The following is an 18,013-nucleotide window of genomic DNA, read 5'->3' as shown; positions in this document are numbered from 1 at the left end:
GGTATGGGGAGAATTATCCAATCATCACGCACGGAGACATCTTAGCTTGTATGCTCGATTATCTGCAATCTTTGCTTGTTTATTATGTCTCGATGGTGATCGATTTTAATGCTTGGCAAAGCTGGGTACCAATCATGATCCATTTTCCTTTTGAATTACATTTCTCATTTGGATAACCTTACCCCTGAGAATGTTTTATAATCGCATCGCCATTCGCCATTGTTCGCAAGTGGGTCCGAAATATCTTCTGCATTTCACATCTTTTAAGGGAAGTTGTGGGGATGTCATAAAGTTTGAATTTAAATTTCTTGCTTTCTCTCAATGTTTTCCTTGTCGAGGTAGTTTACCTCACTCTTGAAATATGTACCTTTTCTTCTTTCTTTTTATCCTTGTATCTTGGCCATTCAAACAAAATTGGTGGTTATATCAGGGGCCTTGGTTCTTTACCCCCAAGTGTATAAAGTGTTCTAACTTCCCATGGTTTTTCTTCTTCCTCATCTTCGAGTTTCCTTGTTTGAAAATCTCTCGACTTTCTAACTTCACTCCATCTCTAAGGTTACCCCGCTCTGTGTCTCCTCTTTCTCCAACAGTATCTCTTTTGCTCAAGTAAGTCCCTTTTCCTTTATTTCTTCAGTTGATTTCTTTCTCCTCTCTCTCTCTCTCTCTTCTTTTTAATTTGAGAGATGACGAAGTCTAAGAAAACCCTGGTTCCTGAGCCCAACCGAGAGGTAGATTCCCTGTTAAAAGAAGCTGAAGAGTTATTCCATGGGGAAGTTGCTAGGAGAACCAAGGGGTTCCTCCTAGGTCATCTGTGGAGGGTGCCACAGTTCCTAGGGCTTCTATTTTAGTTCAGCGTAATACATCTAGTGCTTCCACTGATACTTCCAGTTGTGCCTCCCCCAAGAAATCCTTGGCTTCCCATGGGAAAAAGGCTTATCATATCCGCCAACCTCAACTTGATCCTGCCATAGGGAAAGGGGTGGATGAGATTCCCTCCGCATTATCGGTGCCTGACCCTGTGGAGATCCGAGAAGTTTATTCGATCTCGGAGTCTGTTGACCTTATTAGGGTCGCCTTTCCTGAGGACAGGTTGAATACTGAGCATCCTAATGAGGTTGGTCTCATCCTGGATGCTTTTGAGGCCGGGCTCCGCTATCCTCTTCCGGCATTCGTTTCTTGTCTCCTTAAACATTATGGAATTGCCCCAGCTAATTGGTTCTGAACTATTGGAGATGTGTCGGAGCCTTCATAGTTAGATGTACTCGGTTAGTTAGATGTCCCTCTCCTGCTTTGTTCATTTGGTGTTTCCTATTGAACTCGAACAGTGGTCACCCCGGGTGGTATTACTTTCATCAGTGCGACATTCCTATTATGGGCAAAATCCCCACTTCCATCCATGGTTGGAAACAGAGATATTTTTGGGCTTCATACGTGGGACCTAGGTTTCTTAATATATAGGGTTTCTCAAGCACCTCTACTAGAAACAAGGTCCTAATCCTTTATGCTGAGTACTTATCCACCTTGGAAATGATGGTGAGCCACCAGGATCCTGTGGAATTGGACGTTATTGATGCTCTGAACATGTCCGAGTTGGAGAGGGTGAGCGCCCCTGGAATTCATCTCTTTTTATTGTCCTCTTCTCTTTGGTTTTTACATTGTGCTAACCCTTTCTTTAATGTTCGGTGCAGTGGAGTTTGATTTGAGTTTCCTTGCCAATTTAATGGAGATGGAGAATCTCCAGGTTACTGAGGATACAATCCTTTCCCCCTTGGACAAGAAGAAGAAGAGAAATGAAGCTCCAATCGAACTGAAGAAGGATCTTCTAAGAAAAGAACCCAAGAAGAAAGTCCTTCCCTCGCCTTCTGGGGGTCACAAAAATCAGGGTCAGCACTCAAGTAAGAGGAAAGTACCTTCCTCCTCCTACCATACTACACAGGAGCAGGCTCTCTCATAGTCTTTGAGGATGCCCCCTTGTTGGAAGTTGCTGGGAAAGACAAGGGAAAGGGGAAGGTGAGCTCGGATTTGTTTGTCCCCAAGTGATCGGTTCGTACTGACCAGCAGGTGATCGGGGATGCGGTGGCTGCCGAGCATCTAGCATTAACTTGCATTCCTCCAGCTAACCAGGACGTGCTCTCGGATATGGATGATGCTGCGCTGGAGAATACCACCCTTGCACTGGCTTATAAGGTAACGCTTTCTTTCATTAGAGATATTGGGGTTTCAAGTGATTATTGCTGACTTTCCCCTGTTCCAGGCTTTGGCTTTCGCTTTTGGGTTGGTGGAGTGCTAAAGAAAGATTGCCTCGGTGTACAGCCAACTGAAGAAGGAGTGCAGGGAGCTGAAGTGAACCTGTCTTGACAAGAACGATTAGATCCATATTCTAGCTGTGGAGGTAAAAGAATTTACGGAGGGAAAGAGTGCCAAGGAGAAAGCCCATGCTGCGGCGGACAGTAGTTTGGCAGCTGCTGAGAAGTGTATTGAGGATCTCATCCTTTCCAATAAAAGGATTGAGGAAGAACTAAGTCAGAAGGACCAGTTGGTGAAGATCTAGGAAAAAGAGATTGCAAGCCTAAAGTCCAAATTGGGGGACTCTAGTGCTAAGGCCGTGGAGGCCTATCTTAGCTCGAATGCCAATACTAGGGAGCACCTGAAGACAGCCTCGAAGGTTTTTCTACAAGTGTCCCATTCTATCTAAGAGCAGGTGAAGGAGAAGCAGCCTGATTTTGATTTTTAGAGTATACCCGAGGTGCAATGTAAGCTCGACTGGGTGAACTCGGGGGCCTACGTCCCTTCTTCGACCAAGGGATAGTTGGTAATTCCATTGCCGCACCCTCCTTCCACAACTACACAAGTGGCAAGCACTACAGCAGGGGGTCCACCTCGACGATAGTGACTGAGGAGACCATGGCCGGGGACACAGAGCAAGCCGAGGTGGTTGAGGAGGCTTCCGAGCAAGGCACCGAGCAGGGTACCAACCTGGCGAATGAACACTCGTCACTGTTACCCATCAATGAAGTAACGCCTACTCTGGATGCTCAGGATCCGAAAGATTCTACTTTAGTTTAGCTCTTCTCCTTTTTCTCTCTAGCTCTTTGGAGTCTATTCTTTTCAGTTTACAATTGTAATTCACTGTACATTTCTTTAATGAAGGACAATTATTTTCTGGACTCATTTATTCTATGCTCGCCTTTAGAGTTACATTATCTGATCATGACCTTTATTTTTTGCCTATAAGGTTATTCTTCCATGACTGGTATCACACAACCTGACACTCGGGAGTGAGAGAAGGAGTTGCAAACTCAGATAATGGCGTATATGAATTCAAACGCTATTCTGCGGAGACTCAACTCTCGCCTTGAGAATGAACTAGATTACTACAAGTCAATTGAAAGTTAGGAGAAGAATTTGCTAGAAAGATTGGACTTTACTAGGATATTGTAGATAATGTTGTGGACTATCTCTGGGCAGAAAAATATGCAGTGGTGAACTTTACCATCAAACATCTCGTGAAATCGGTGGTCTTCCAGCACTTTTGTGAAGATAAGGCTTTAGAAGGTGCCCAACGCCTATATGATAAAGTAAGGAGTGCCACCCCGCACTTCAAGTAGGGGAACATCAACTTGGGGTTTGACCCTAGAATTCTCATACAGGAGGTGAGGTTAGACCCATCATCTATCTCGATGCCCTTCTTTCCTCATCCCAAGAATGTTCCAGGACCACTGCCCCCCAATCCTCAACGTCCCAAGCGCTTATACTTATAACCGATTCATTGTATCTGGCCAAGCAGTAATAACTGGCATATTTTATTTATGGAATTTGTATCCCTTTGATGCTCGGTACTTGTCTGGCTCATAATGCTTAGTTCTCTGCCTTAGTTAGATGGAAGTCATTTCTTCTTGTGGTGCTTTTCTCCCTTTTGGTTTTCTGGTGACAGTCACCTTTATGGTTAGGAGATCTTTTAGATGATCCTGTTTGTAATTTCCAATGCAGAACATTTATTGCTTGAGTCCCTGCTAACGCTTCATTTATTGCGCCATTAATGAAACTTAAGTAGACGATGAACTGTTGCCATCCTTCTTAAACCTTTTCACAGCTTTCAAAACGTGGAGGTGCAATGGGAGTCTGCCGCGTGGCCCCTAACAGTTACTTCTCTTGAGTCCAGGATATTTCCTTTTGGGATTCTCTTTTGTTCTAGACCATCCATTCCTCCATAAATAGTACTTCTTCCCTGTTCCTTCCTTACCATTCTCTGCTTGTTCCCTTTGGAGCGAAGCTATGGACTTCCTCTATGGGTTTCTTCCCTACATTTCTCTGGAAGCCCTCTTATTTCTTTTGTGTTGTGACTATCGTTGCTTTTATGACTACACCAGATGCCTATTTTTGGATGTTGACCTTCTTCTTGGTGAAGTTGCTTTTGACTCCGATCTTCAATCGACATTTGCCCTTACAGCTTCAACCTTTCAATTGACATACAATGTCTTTCATTGTTCCAAACTGGTGGGCTACCTCTCTGAATGGTGTGCCCTTGCCAATACTTGGTGCGGTCATTCTATCACAGAGAGGATGAGAGTTTTGAGGGGGTTGTTTCCTGCCTTCCCTAACCTCCTCAGAGTTCGAGGATGGGAGATTTTGCATAAGCAGTTGCGCTGGAGGCCCTAAACCAGTGTCATCCTTGTCGTCTTCAACCACCTCATCTTTGGCAGGGTTAGAAGGTTGCCCATGGGATTCATTCTGTCTTCAAAGGAGCTCAAAGATGCTAGTATGGTGATTCCCATTTGGCGAAGCAGTCCCCCAAGGTTTCTCGGGGTGTCACTTTGGGCCATGGTGTATTGCATCATGAATGTTGGGGATGATCATAATCGACTTGGCATTCTAGTTATAGCTACACCTGTCTCACATTTCTTAGCCCCTGTACCCCTTATTCCCCAGATCTCCTCCCTGGCGAGTCAAGTCAACGTTCCGCGTCCTTGTGGTTTAGGTGCATCTCACTCTTGTTTTATTTCTGTTGCACGGGAAGGGCGTTCACCTACAATCGAGCACGTTCTATATCTTGTACATTTTATTTGTAAACATAGCATGTATCTATTGTATACCTCGGTATTTGTAAATAAAGAATTTTCTACTACTTGACTTGTCGCTTCTATTTTTCTTTTACTTTTATTCTTCTTGTCAAAACTTTTTATCGTGGTCAGCCGATCATATCATCCATACTAGTGATACTCTCCAACTTATGGTTGGCACACCTGTTAACTTTGAAGCGCCACCATGGTGCAACTTGCAATTATGGTCGAAAGGTCGCTGATTGTTTTTATGGAACGCCATTATGGTGCAACTCGCCATTATGATCGGATGACCATGGATCTTTTTTGTGGAACACCACTATGGTGCAGCTCACCATTATGGTTGGATGACCATGGATTATTTGTGGAAAGCCACTATGGTGCAACTCACCATTATGGTCGGATGACCATAGATTTTTTATAGAACGCCACTATGATGCAACTCACTCTTATGGTCAGGTGACCATAGATTATTTGTGGAATGCCACTATGGTGCTACTCACCATTATGGTCGGGTGACCATGAATTTTTTATGGAACGCCACTATGTTGCAACTCACCATTATGGTCAGATGACTATGGATTTTTTGTGGAATGCCACTATGGCGCAACTCACCATTATGGTCGGGCAACCATGGTTTTTTTGTGGAACACCACTATAGTGCAACTCACCATCATAGTCGGATGACCATGAATTTTTTATGGAACGCCACTATAGTGTAACTCATCATGATGGTCGGATGACTATGGATTTTTTGTGGAACACCATTATAATGCAACTCACCATTATAGTCGGATGACCATGGCTATTTTTGTACATCATTGATAATAACATGTCAGATTTGCTTATGAAAATGAATCATGGCTCTCCAAAATGATAAGCAAATATTGATGTCTTTATTGATCGTTGTAATACGAGCATGTAGTAATACGAGCCCAAGTTGATTTAAAACAAATGAGGACCGACCTTTATTGATAAAATTTTCTCAAATTTTTTGAATTCCAAGACCATGGTATGGGTATCCCCTCTAAAGTCTCCAAATGGTAAGCTCCTGATGCCACTTGTTTGGAGATTCTGTGTGGTCCTTCCCAATTGGGCGCTAACTTTCCCATGGCTCTCAGATCAGAGGCTTCTTGCGAAGTACAAGGTCTCTTTTGTGATACACTCTTGGTTTTACCTTTACATTATAATGATGTGTTGTCCATTGCTGGTGCACGGCATTCCTTACACATGCTGTTCCTCGAATTTCCTCCAACAGGTCTAAATTGGCTCTTAGTTCCTCCGCATTAGCTTCTTGATCATAGAGTTGTACCCTCATTGAAGTTTCTCCTATTTCCATAGGGATCACTGCCTCGGTTCCATATGTCAACATAAATGGTGTTTCGCTTGTTGTGAGTCTTGTGGTTGTTCGGTACACCCATAGAATGCTCGGCAGCTTCTTGGCCCACAACCCTTTGGCTATTTCCAACTTCTTTTTTATCCCATCCAGTAGGATTTTGTTCATGGCTTCTGCCAGGCTGTTAGATTGGGAATGTGCCACCGAGGTCTTACGTAGCTGAATTTCATACTGATCACTGAATTCCTTAAACTTTTGCTCAAATTTTTTTCCATTATCCGTGATAAGTGTTCTCGGAATGCCATATCTGTATATGATGGAATGGAGGAAGAACCTCCACACCTTCGTAGCTGAGATTATTGTCAAGAACTCGGCCTCCACCCATTTGGTGAAGTAATCAACTGCTGCCACCACAAATTGTCTGCCTCCTGACGCCTTTGGGAATGGACCTAGAATGTCCATTCCTCACTGTACGAAAGGTAATGGACTAGAGATGGAAGTGAGCTCCATGGCAGATTGACGCGGTATCGGTGCGAAGGTTTGGCACCATTTGTGCACAAAACTCATTGTTTCCTTTCGTAGATATGGCCAAAAATACCCTTCTCTGATGACCTTGTGAGCCAATGCTATGCCCCCCAAGTGTTGTTCGCAATGCCTATATGGATTTCCCTAAGAACGTATTCTGCTTCGGATGGCCTGAGGTATTTCAAGTAGGGCATGGTGTAGGCCTTCTTGTATAGTACTCCTTTGATCATTGTGTACCGCGCTACCCTCATTCTTATCTTTTTAGCTTCTTCTTTATTTGTTGGAAGTGTACCCCCTTGGAGATAGGCTATGAGGGGGTCCATCCAGTAAGGTTCAACTTCAATGGGCAGTATGTCCTTAGTTTCCTCTATGCTAAGTGTGCCGAGAACATCTATGTACACCGTTCGGCCTAGGTCTTGGAATTCCAAGGTGCCTAGCCTAGAGAGTGCATCTGCAGAGGCGTTCTGTGCTCGGGGCACCTATAATATTTGAAAGTGAGTCAACCCATCTATTAAGTTGCGTACCTTTCCTAGATATAGCGCCATGCGCGATTCCTTTGCTTTATATTCTCCATTCACCTGATTGACCACAAACTGAGAATCACTGTGGATGGTGATGTTCTGTATCATCAGACTCTTTGCCAAATTCAAATCGGCAATTAGGGCCTCATACTCTGCTTTGTTATTCATGGTCTGGAACTCAAATCTTAGCGCGTATTGCACTAGGAACCCCCCGGACTTGTCAATATTAGGCATGCGCCACATCCATTGTTGTTGGATGAACCGTCCACATATAGAGTCTAGGATTCTGCTAACTCCCTAGCATCGTCTTCTAGCGTTACCTCATCATCTGGTAAAGTGCATTCGATAATGAAGTCTGCAAGGGCCTGAGCCTTGCTGGTGGTATGGGGCTTATACTGGATATCAAACTCTCCAAGTTCTATTGACCATGCTACTAGTCGTCCAGAGTGGTCGTGTTTGGCCAGAATTTTCTTCAAAGGCTGGTTTGTTATTACCTCTATGGTATGGGCTTGAAAGTATGGTCTTAGCTTCCATGCAGCCATTACCAGAGCATAAACATACTTTTCGATATTGCTATATCTGGTTTTGGCATTTAGGAGTACCTTACTATCATAGTAGATTGGTCTCTGCACCCCACCATCTCCTCGAATTAACACCGCACTTATTGCTACACGATTATAGCTAAATAGAGCTGAAGAGTGTCCCCTGGCTTTGGCTTGGTCAAGAGTGGTGGATTGGTCAAATACTTTTTCAAATCCATGAACACTGTCTGACACTCTTCCGTCCATTTGAAAGTTAACCTAGTTCCTTTTGCCTGTCTCTCCTGGGCTCGATTTTTTAATGTCTTAAAGAAAGGGAGACAATGGTCCCCTAAAGCCAAGACGAATCTTCCTAGTGCCGCTACTCTCCCTGTTAGTTCTTATAGGTCCTTGACTTTGCCCGGTGGGCGCATTTCTAGTATAGCCTTGATTTTAGCTGGATTAGCCTCTATTCCCCTTATCGAGACCATAAAACCGAGGAACTTCCCTAAGGTTACCCTAAAGGCACACTTGGCCAGGTTCAACTTCATTTTGCTTTCCCTCAAAATTTGGAATGCCTCTCCGAGGTCGGCGACATGATTTGTTGCCTTCAAGCTTTTTACCAGCATATCATCCACATAGACTTCCATATTGCGCCCTATTTGATCTTTAAAGATGTGATTTACCAATCGTTGATAGGTAGTTTCAGTGTTTTTCAACCCAATGGGCATATGGGTATAACAGTATGTATCCCTTCTGACGATGAAGTCTCCAAGATATCCGATTCATACATTCTAATTTGATTATATTCAGAATGGGCATCTATGAAACTTAATTCATGGCCGGTAGTTGCATCTATTAATAAATCAATACGAGGCAAAGGGTAGTAGTCTTTAGTGCATGCTTTATTCAAATTAGTGAAATCGATACACATCCGCAATTTGTTGTTAGGCTTGGGTACCATTATAACATTAGAAAGCCACTCTAGATAAATGACCTCTTCTATGAATCCTGCTTCCATCAGCTTGTTACCTCTTCAATCACTTTCTCTTGTCGCTCTGGGGCAAAGGTCCTCTTCTTCTGGAAAACTGGCTTAGAGGTAGGATGTAAACTGAGCCTATGCTCGGCCAAATCCCAATCTACTCCAAGCATATCTGATGCTGACCATGCGAATATATCAGCGTTGGTCCTTAAGAAATCCATGAGGCTGCTCCTCTGCTCACTGCCCAGGCCTGCTCTGGTCTATACGGTATGACTCCCGTCTCCTTTAATGATTTCTATGGGGATCAAATCCTCCGTTGGTTCCATTCTTTCGTGCACGGGATTATCCCCATCATCTTCCAGGTTAATTAAGTGCATCTGAGGTTCCTTACCCTTGGTCCTTAAGTAACCCTCATAGCATTTTCGGGAGGTTATCTGGCTTCCCTAGCATTCCCCAACTCCCTGATCGATAGGGAACTTCATCACCAAGTGGGGGGTGGAGACCAAGGCTTAGAAAGGGTTGAGTCCTGGTCAACCCAGTATCCCATTGTGGGTGGAGCTCACCTTCACCACCAAAAAGTTCATCATTACTGTAAAGAGCTTGGGTTCCGTCTCTACAATTACCAACAATTCAATTGACCCTTCGACGTGCATCGGGGCTCTGTTGAATCTATATAGAGGAAATTCAACCCTCTTCAACATCTCGAGTTTCAGGTGCATTTTCTCAAATGCGTCATAGTACAAGATCGAGCTTCCATAATCCACAAGGATCCTAGCCACAGTACAGTTGGCAATAGTCATTTTGATTACTAAAGCATCATTGTGAGGAGATAGTACATCAGATAAATCTTCTTCCGAGAACGTGATCTGATGTTCGGTCCTTCTTCTTTTGTCGGGCATATTTATTTGGAAGATGGCTCTGAGCATGATTCCTTCTAGAATTGGAGGACTCACCTCCCAACCTCGGGCCCCTGTATATTGTGGCAATTTCTCTGAGTAATGCATTCTCGATATGTCGTTTCTTCGTTGCTCGGTCTTCCCTATCCAACCGAGCAGGTGATTTAGCCTTCTCCTCAAACTCTTGGGGATGATACTCCTGCCTCCTTTCATTACCATCTCTCTTAACAAATTGGCTTAAATGGCCCCTCTGGATGAGGGCTTCGATCTCGTCCTTTAATTGCCTACAGTCCTTGATATCGTGACCGTGGTCTTGATGAAATCTATAGCATTTGCTCTTATTACGATCATGCGCGAGTTTGACCATCTTGGTAGGCCAACGTGTCATGCCCCCATCCCAATAAAGGATATTTTAAAAGAAAGGGGATGACAAGTGTCATCTCAATACTATCAAGATCACAGATACAGTGTCCCGAGCCACAGTCCACTCAGTTATCAATTCATGATAACATCAAAGGATGTATCCAACGGAATAAATCGCCCAATTACAAAGTTAGTGGAAGTGAAATTCATTTAAATCATGTAAATATAGAGCATTGGTTCTCTAATGATAACATAAAATATGGTTACAATACCCCATATCCATCCGGTACATTCCGTATATTTACACATAAAGTTTATATATGAATGAAGATGAATATAGAAATAAATAATTAAATCACACCGCTAGGGCACCATTCTTGGGTGTACATCGATATCCAAGTCCCAGCCACCAGCTCCACTGGATTCGCATCCATAGTTGCTCATCAAGAGATTACCTGCATATCAACTAAAAAGGGTTGTGATATAGGGTTAGCCCCACAAACTAGTGAGAGAGCAAAAGGGAATGCACATACATATAAACATACAATTTCAAATAATTAATGGTGCATGTAAATGTTAGATTTATTTTCCACCTAGCACACAAATTCTAAGTCAAGTATATGCTACTATGACAACTCGGGAGACACTGTGCGTCACTTAACTTATCGCCATAATGAAACCTCAATTATCATGAGGGAGCCAACGCCAGTAGAAGCCATCAGACCACCCAGTGGTAAACCCCGATAGCCATCACTACCTCAAACTTGGCTTATCTCCCCCACAGGCAACAGGTGCTTAGACTATCCAACACATAAACCCCTGTTGGTAAGGGTTGTAGCATAAGGGAGAAAGAATCCTAACCACAGATTTACTACATATAGTCCTAGCATCCCGAGAGGTATTCCGGGTGCATCAATGTCCCATTCCATCAAGTACCCGGGTATCAACATGGCATGGCGCATACAGATCAGGATGACATTTAACAAGTTTCATAATTAATTCTAGGGTTCCGGTACCGGTACACCCAGCACCATAACCCAATACAATAGTGAAAACATTATCACATCAAATTCATAGTAGTTCACATTCAAGATAAATAATGCAATGCACAGGATGCTTATAATTCATATAATAACATGATAATGATTATTTAATATATATACAAGCCTAAACAAATCACCCAAAACCCACTCACCTAACTCGGGTATCATCCGGCTTAGAGACATGAATTTCACCGATGCACCTTCTATCCATCGAGTTGAGTAGCCTAAGAATGTAAGAGCAAACGTCAAAAGATCTATAGAGGGATCCTATATTATGCCCCTAAAGTTAAAATAAAGTTTCAACCAAGACAGCACAGACGGACTCATGGACGGAATCAATAGCATAACTCCGTCCCTGACTCTGTTCAGGCCAAAAGGTCAAAACACAAGGGACGGATCCACGAACGGAACTTCCACCTGGATCCATTCCTGCATCCGTTCGAACCCTGAGACATACCCGAGAGTGAACGGAACCACAGACGGAACCTCTTTATGAATCCGTCCCTACATCTGTTTGATCCCTGAGACATTGCTGAGAGGAAACGAAACCGCGAACGAAGGCAACAGAGTAAATCCATTCCTACATCCATTTGAACCAGTCACTGGGATACACTGGACGGACTGAAGGACGAAACCATGATGGTGACTCCGTTCGTGCGTCCGTCGGAGTTCTTTCTGAGATTTCTTCAGGTTTTCTCCTCCATCTTGGAACCTGGAGTTCACATGGCACTCAAGGTCATGAAGGGGTGTCCTAGGTCTCCCTAGGGTCACTAGAACCTAGGCTTACCTCATAGATCCAAGATCACATAAGGGTTTGGCTCCATTTGGTCCAAGGGTAGGGTTTGGTGGTTTAAAACCAGGGAATCAGTAACAATGGTTGCAAAGTGGTTGATAGGAGCCTATATTAGGGGTTGGTCTTCACTATTAGAGCCCCATTTAAGGGCTAACCCTCTCCTTGAGTCCCAAATGGAACTCTAGGTTAGCTCAAACTCAAGGAATCTACTTCAAATCAAGAATGTAAATGGAGAAGAGGGAGGTACCAAAAGATGGATCATACCTTGGCGAGTGGAGCTCCAATCCCAGCCCTAGCCAGCCTTAAAGGTCCACCATCTTCTTCCTCCTTCTTCCCTTTTTCTTCTTTTCTTCAAACCTTGCCTAGACAGCAAGAGGAGGGATGGTAGGGCAGCCAAACCCCTTTGGCATGCCTTCCATCTTCTTCCTTTCCCCTCCCATTCCTCTTCCTACTTCTTCTTCTTCCTTGCCTCTTCTCCTCCACGGTTGGGCTTGGAGGGGGAGAGATGGGAGAATATAGGGCTAAGCCCTATCTTTTAAGGACCAAAAAAGGCCTTAGGGCTTGTTTACCTTAGTGTCTCTAAGACATAAGGATGGTCTTTTTGGTTTAATGAACCTTAGGGCCTGTTTGGCCAAGGTCACCACCTAATTAGTCTATTTAATTAGGACATGTTTGGGTCTTCCCTAAGTCTCATAAAGGACACATTAATTCTAGGGCTTGTTTGGTTCAAGCTAAGTAGAATAATCTATTATTTATTTAAATTAAGTCTTGTGGGCCCACTTTCATGGCCCAACTAGCCAATTGAAGGTAAGGGTGGGGGTCCATCTTGTCTGAAGGTCTAGTTATGGTGTCTGGGACACAAGGACGTGGGTCCCACACGAAAATATTCCAAAAGGGTAAGAAACGGTACGGACGGATCCACGAACGAAACCAGTCTAGTGAGTCTGTTCATGACTCCGTTGCTGATGTCAGGGCCCAAACCTCAAGGAAAGTTGCGAGGCTTTGACCCGTACTTTCAGGACTTTGAGGGGGTATGTATAATGGTAATTTAAAGTTCAAGGTCATAGGTGTTGACTATTGCCATCGTGGCATTATCCATTGGTAAAAGTCTAATTTGACCTGGGGTATTAGGATATATTTCAGGTGCGGGCGTAACATTCCCCCAACCTTATAAAAATTTTGTCCTCAAAATTTGACGCGTCTAAAGGTCTCAACGGGTGAGGAATGTTAAATAACAACACCTCAAGTCACTCACTATACAGACTAAGTCAGGGGTCTGATCAAGGTGGGGTAGTGCCTACATGGCTCAGCAAGTCAGGACTTACAGATCCTCTTCCTTATAGGGTCGCACTACCACAGAAGGTGCGGTTCACAATAACCCAGGGCTCAATTGGGTTAAGAGTCAGTGATTAGAATATATGAGGGAAAACAGGGCCTCAAATACTAAGTTAAGCCACAAGGAACAAAAAGTCCCCTGATCTTCCCAGTCAGGTCAGTATTATACCTTGGTCATCCTTGAGTTACAGGGTCCAACTTTACCTAGTCCTTAACACAGGGTTCATATTCTGAATGCTTTCACTTCGGGTTATCTCATTACCTAACCTAACTTTAGAATGATTTAGAATATTGATGAAATCTCCTATTGTTCACTCTCAGTACGGAGGGAATGCATTTGGTGATCCATTACCCCATTCATGTCTGTTGTTGGAGAAGATCTTGTTACATCCTTTAGTTTCAGCCTTCACCATCTCATAATTTATAATTCGGTCAATCCATCAGAGAAAGTCTACAATGGTCCTCTTTAGAAAGCCAAACAATCTTTTACCAGTTTTAATCTAAGCCATTTCTTTCAAATAGGTCCTAATAATTAACCTACCCAAACTATTTATTGTCAAATTTATTGCCCACTAACCCTCAATCAACTAGACCGAGGTTGTGGCTCAAACTAGCTAACATAGTAAGGTCGAGGCAAGGTCACATTTGTAGTGCTGGAGGATTACTCTATCCACACATTTTAAGATTTAAGGGATACATTCATTTTAATTTAAATTCACACATATACATAAATATTAGCTCAATAATTACATTCATACCCCTAAGAATGTATCCTCCATCAAGGTTAATTCACAAAGGTAGGCAAGTCTTAGGTATGGTATACTAAGTCATTTGAAAAGTCTAAACACGACTTGAAACTCCATCTATGGGTCTACATAAAAGTTCGGATGGACCAAGCAAAATTCCAAATAGAGTTGTCACTAGCCTGCGAGGTGTCATAAACAACTTTTACTTGTACAAGGTCTCCATTAGTCATTTTAGACTAAGGCGTCTAAGGTAATAAGCTTGACATTAGGTCGTTACCCTTCTTGCTCTGTCTGGACACAAATTTTGCATTTGGTACTCTTATTAAGGTTTTTGCTCCATATAGATTTGGTCCTACTAACTACTTTAGGTTCAATCATTCATGGGGCTTAAGGATTTTCATCCTCAAGGATAACTCTCCTTCTCTCATATAAGAGGGAAGCCACAGCATGTACTAATGCCTGTCGTTTCTTACTTGCTTGGCCAGTTGGTGCAGGTCCTAACATTTCAACCTCAAGGCATTCAATTAGATTAGACAATAACCACGAATGGGCCAAACAACATAGGTGTAGAACTAGTGTATAGGCACATAATCCTCACATATAGGTGTGGCCACAAGGTCTCAAAAATTTGGGCTCAAAATCCTAAAAGAAAACGGACGGAATCAATGCTGTGAGTCCGTTTGTGGCTCCATCGCAAAATAGGCAGAGTAGATTAATGGATGGATTATGGACATGAATTCATTCGTTTGTCCGTTCTCAGAAAGTTGGGTTTGGTAAAAATATCGAGATGAACGGAACTACGGACGGACTCATAATGGTAGATCCATTCGATATTCCGTGCAGTTCTAGGAATGAAAATTTTCAATTTTGTGCTGGGTGGATTCACAGACGAAATCACAATAGTGGATCCGTTCGTGCGTCCATTCATAGAATTTTATAAAAACAGAACCACGAGTTTTTCAAACTCGTTTTGGCTCCAAGAGGGAAGAATAGAACCGTACGGCAAAGGCTCTCCAAGAGACCTTCGTTCAAGCATTCCTTGCCCTTCCTTGGTGATTTTGAGACTCAAGGCGCCCAAGCTCATCTCCATTGTCTCGAAGTAAGGTTCTCTCCCTGTTTCTCCCTTCCTTACTCTCTTCCTTTCCATTTCTAGGGTTTTTAGTTATTCCCTTTCATCTTCTTCCTTTTCCCATCGATTAGGGATAATCATTTCAAGTTTATGATTGTATTTTTGCTTTAAGTTGCATTTTCATAGCCATGTAAACATAAAAAACATGCCAAAACTCTATTGGGGCTAGGGTTTTTCGACTGAATCAAGCCCTAATCGATCAATGCCACTATTCTAGTGAATTTTATATATGTAATGTGTTTTGATTGAGTTTGAAATTATTTTCAAAGAATTTTAGAGATTATTTGTCAAGTTTGCCATATTTAGTGGAACTACTTCAATTGTCTCTAGGTACTGGTTGGGATAAAATGCTCAAATCCTCACTACTTTGGGAAAAACCTCAAAGGCATGACTAATCCATTACACGCCCTAAAATTTCATAGAAATTGATTCCATTGACACATCCTCAAGCATGTTTCTTTGTTCGTGTGGTTGTCCATATTGAATTTGAAACTCATCCCTTTCCCCTTTTTCTCTATTGTAATAAATCTTTATCTCTTGTTGGGGTTCTCATTAACTCCATTTACTTGTTTGATATTTGATTTGGGGATGTAAGGTAGCCAAAAGTATAAATTGTCCACTATTGATTTCATCCCTTCATGCTTATGCCCTAGGGATTTCATATGGATTTTATATATATATATCTTGTATCTTTTCCCCAAATTAATCATATTTCCAAATAGTAATCATATCTTATTCTATCATTGTGTAACCCTTCTCATCCAATAATTTACCACAATGTAGGCATTTGCATTTATATTTGTACTTGCTAATCATATTTTATTTATTCCAGTTTGGCTCAATTATTGTTGTCTTTTAGTGGTCTCTTGTGTGTAGAAAATACACATGGCTCCTCGTTGGCGAAGTGATTTAGCCATAGTGCCAGCTCCCCCTCTCGCTTTCAATGTGGGGAGGTTTATACTGACGGGCATTTTTCGAGAGCACCTTCATAACAGAAAGATTTTGGTGGAGAGGGATATGGTAGTAAAGGAATTGATTGCCTTTAAGGTGGGCATCAGGTTTGGCAAGCTGAAGTGGAGTAGCATACTGACTCATCCAGACTTTTACTATCCCATATTGGTTAGGGAGTTTTATTCCAATTTGGTGCTAGTCAAAGAAGATGGAGGTGTTAGGTTGACCTCATTTGTGAAGGGGGCCACTATTGCCTTCAATGAAGTGGAGTCAGGAATACTTTTGGATATTTTTGCAGAAGGGGATAGGGTCTTTTATGCATCAGGCAGTGATCCTAACAAATGTCTGTCCCCTACAGACAGTCAGAAGTTGTTCAGGGCACTCACCAATAACAAGTCCGATGAAAATGAAGATCTTACAAGGTTTCCCCCTTCTCAGCAGGTTCTTACTTTCATTGCCAAGACCAACTTGGCTCCCTCCAAAGGACACAGCACCCAGCCTCCTTTAATGGCAATAGCATTGGCGTACTCTCTCTTTACTGGTCGGCAGACATGCCTCCCATATGTGATTATTCAGCACATGGCTCATGCGGCGGCCAATCCCCCCCACAAGAACACCTTGCCATATGGTAGACTGCTCACCCGGATTTTCCTACACTTTAGAATAGACCTCAACCACGAACCCAAAGAGACAAGCTCTGAGGAGCCTTTTGGGTTTAATGCCATACAGAGGATGGGGTTATATTGTGATTATTACAGTTCTGGGGAGCCAGTCAGATATGGGGAGGGAGGGAAACCCCAAGAGATTGATGATGATGATGAGGATATAGAGTTCATGGGATTCGGGCCGCATTCTGCAGGGGCGTCTAGTGCCAGAGAGGGAGGTGGAGGTGATGTTCTTTTGGCCATCAGGCGGATAAATCTAAGGATGATGGAGGGTTTTGAAGAAGTCAAGAAGCAGTTCTCTTCTCAGGATCGGTGTCTCGAGAGGATGGAGAAAGAATTGAATGACATCAACACCTTTCTCTACTATGGTGGTAGCAAAAGGACTGATGATCGTGGCGGCATAGAGGACTAGCCCGCTTCTCTCTCAAAATTAAAGTTATCTTTGATTGGAAACTTTTCCTTACTTTTCTTGGATTAGGTGTTGTTGGACTCTTTTTCTTTTAGCTTTCCTTTATTTTCTTGCTTTCTTTCTTTGTTTTTTGATTTTTTTTTTTTTTATTTTTATCAGTTGGTTTGGAAAGTTTGGTGGTGATGGAAATATATATTTTGAACTGGGAAGGATACAATTACCTTCAAGGGAGGAATCTGGAACAATTTGACAGTTGGATATGGTTTTATATATGTATATATGTTTATATATTTACTCATTTCCCTTACTTGAATCATTTTTTGAGTTTTGTGGACTGTTATATGCGATTGACTATTTATCACTTACTTAGGACCTAACAAAACAGTATGACAGTTATCACTTAACAACTTATGTTTCAAGTCCTAAACTTCATACTTGCCTATTATCTTTTAGGTTCTCAATTTCACCACAATCAGTCTTCTCCTCTGTCTGCATACACTTATTTATGCTCTTGAGGCTTTTAATTTAGAACCTAATTGTTGGGAGTAAATTAAGAGGTTACGCTCGATTGTGGTCGGTGCAAAGCATCATTACTTTGATACTACTCTGTCACGCCACCATCCCAATAAAGGATATTTTAAAAGAAAGGGGGTGACTAGGACGACAGGTGTCATCCCAATACTACTAGGATCACAGATACAGTGTCCTGAGCCACAGTCCACCCAGTTATCAATTCATGAT

This window comes from Telopea speciosissima, chromosome 3 (genome assembly GCF_018873765.1).
Source record: "Telopea speciosissima isolate NSW1024214 ecotype Mountain lineage chromosome 3, Tspe_v1, whole genome shotgun sequence".
NCBI classification, from domain to species: domain Eukaryota; kingdom Viridiplantae; phylum Streptophyta; class Magnoliopsida; order Proteales; family Proteaceae; genus Telopea; species Telopea speciosissima.
The sequence above is the reverse complement of the archived record's forward strand: the minus strand, read 5'-3'. Positions refer to the sequence as shown.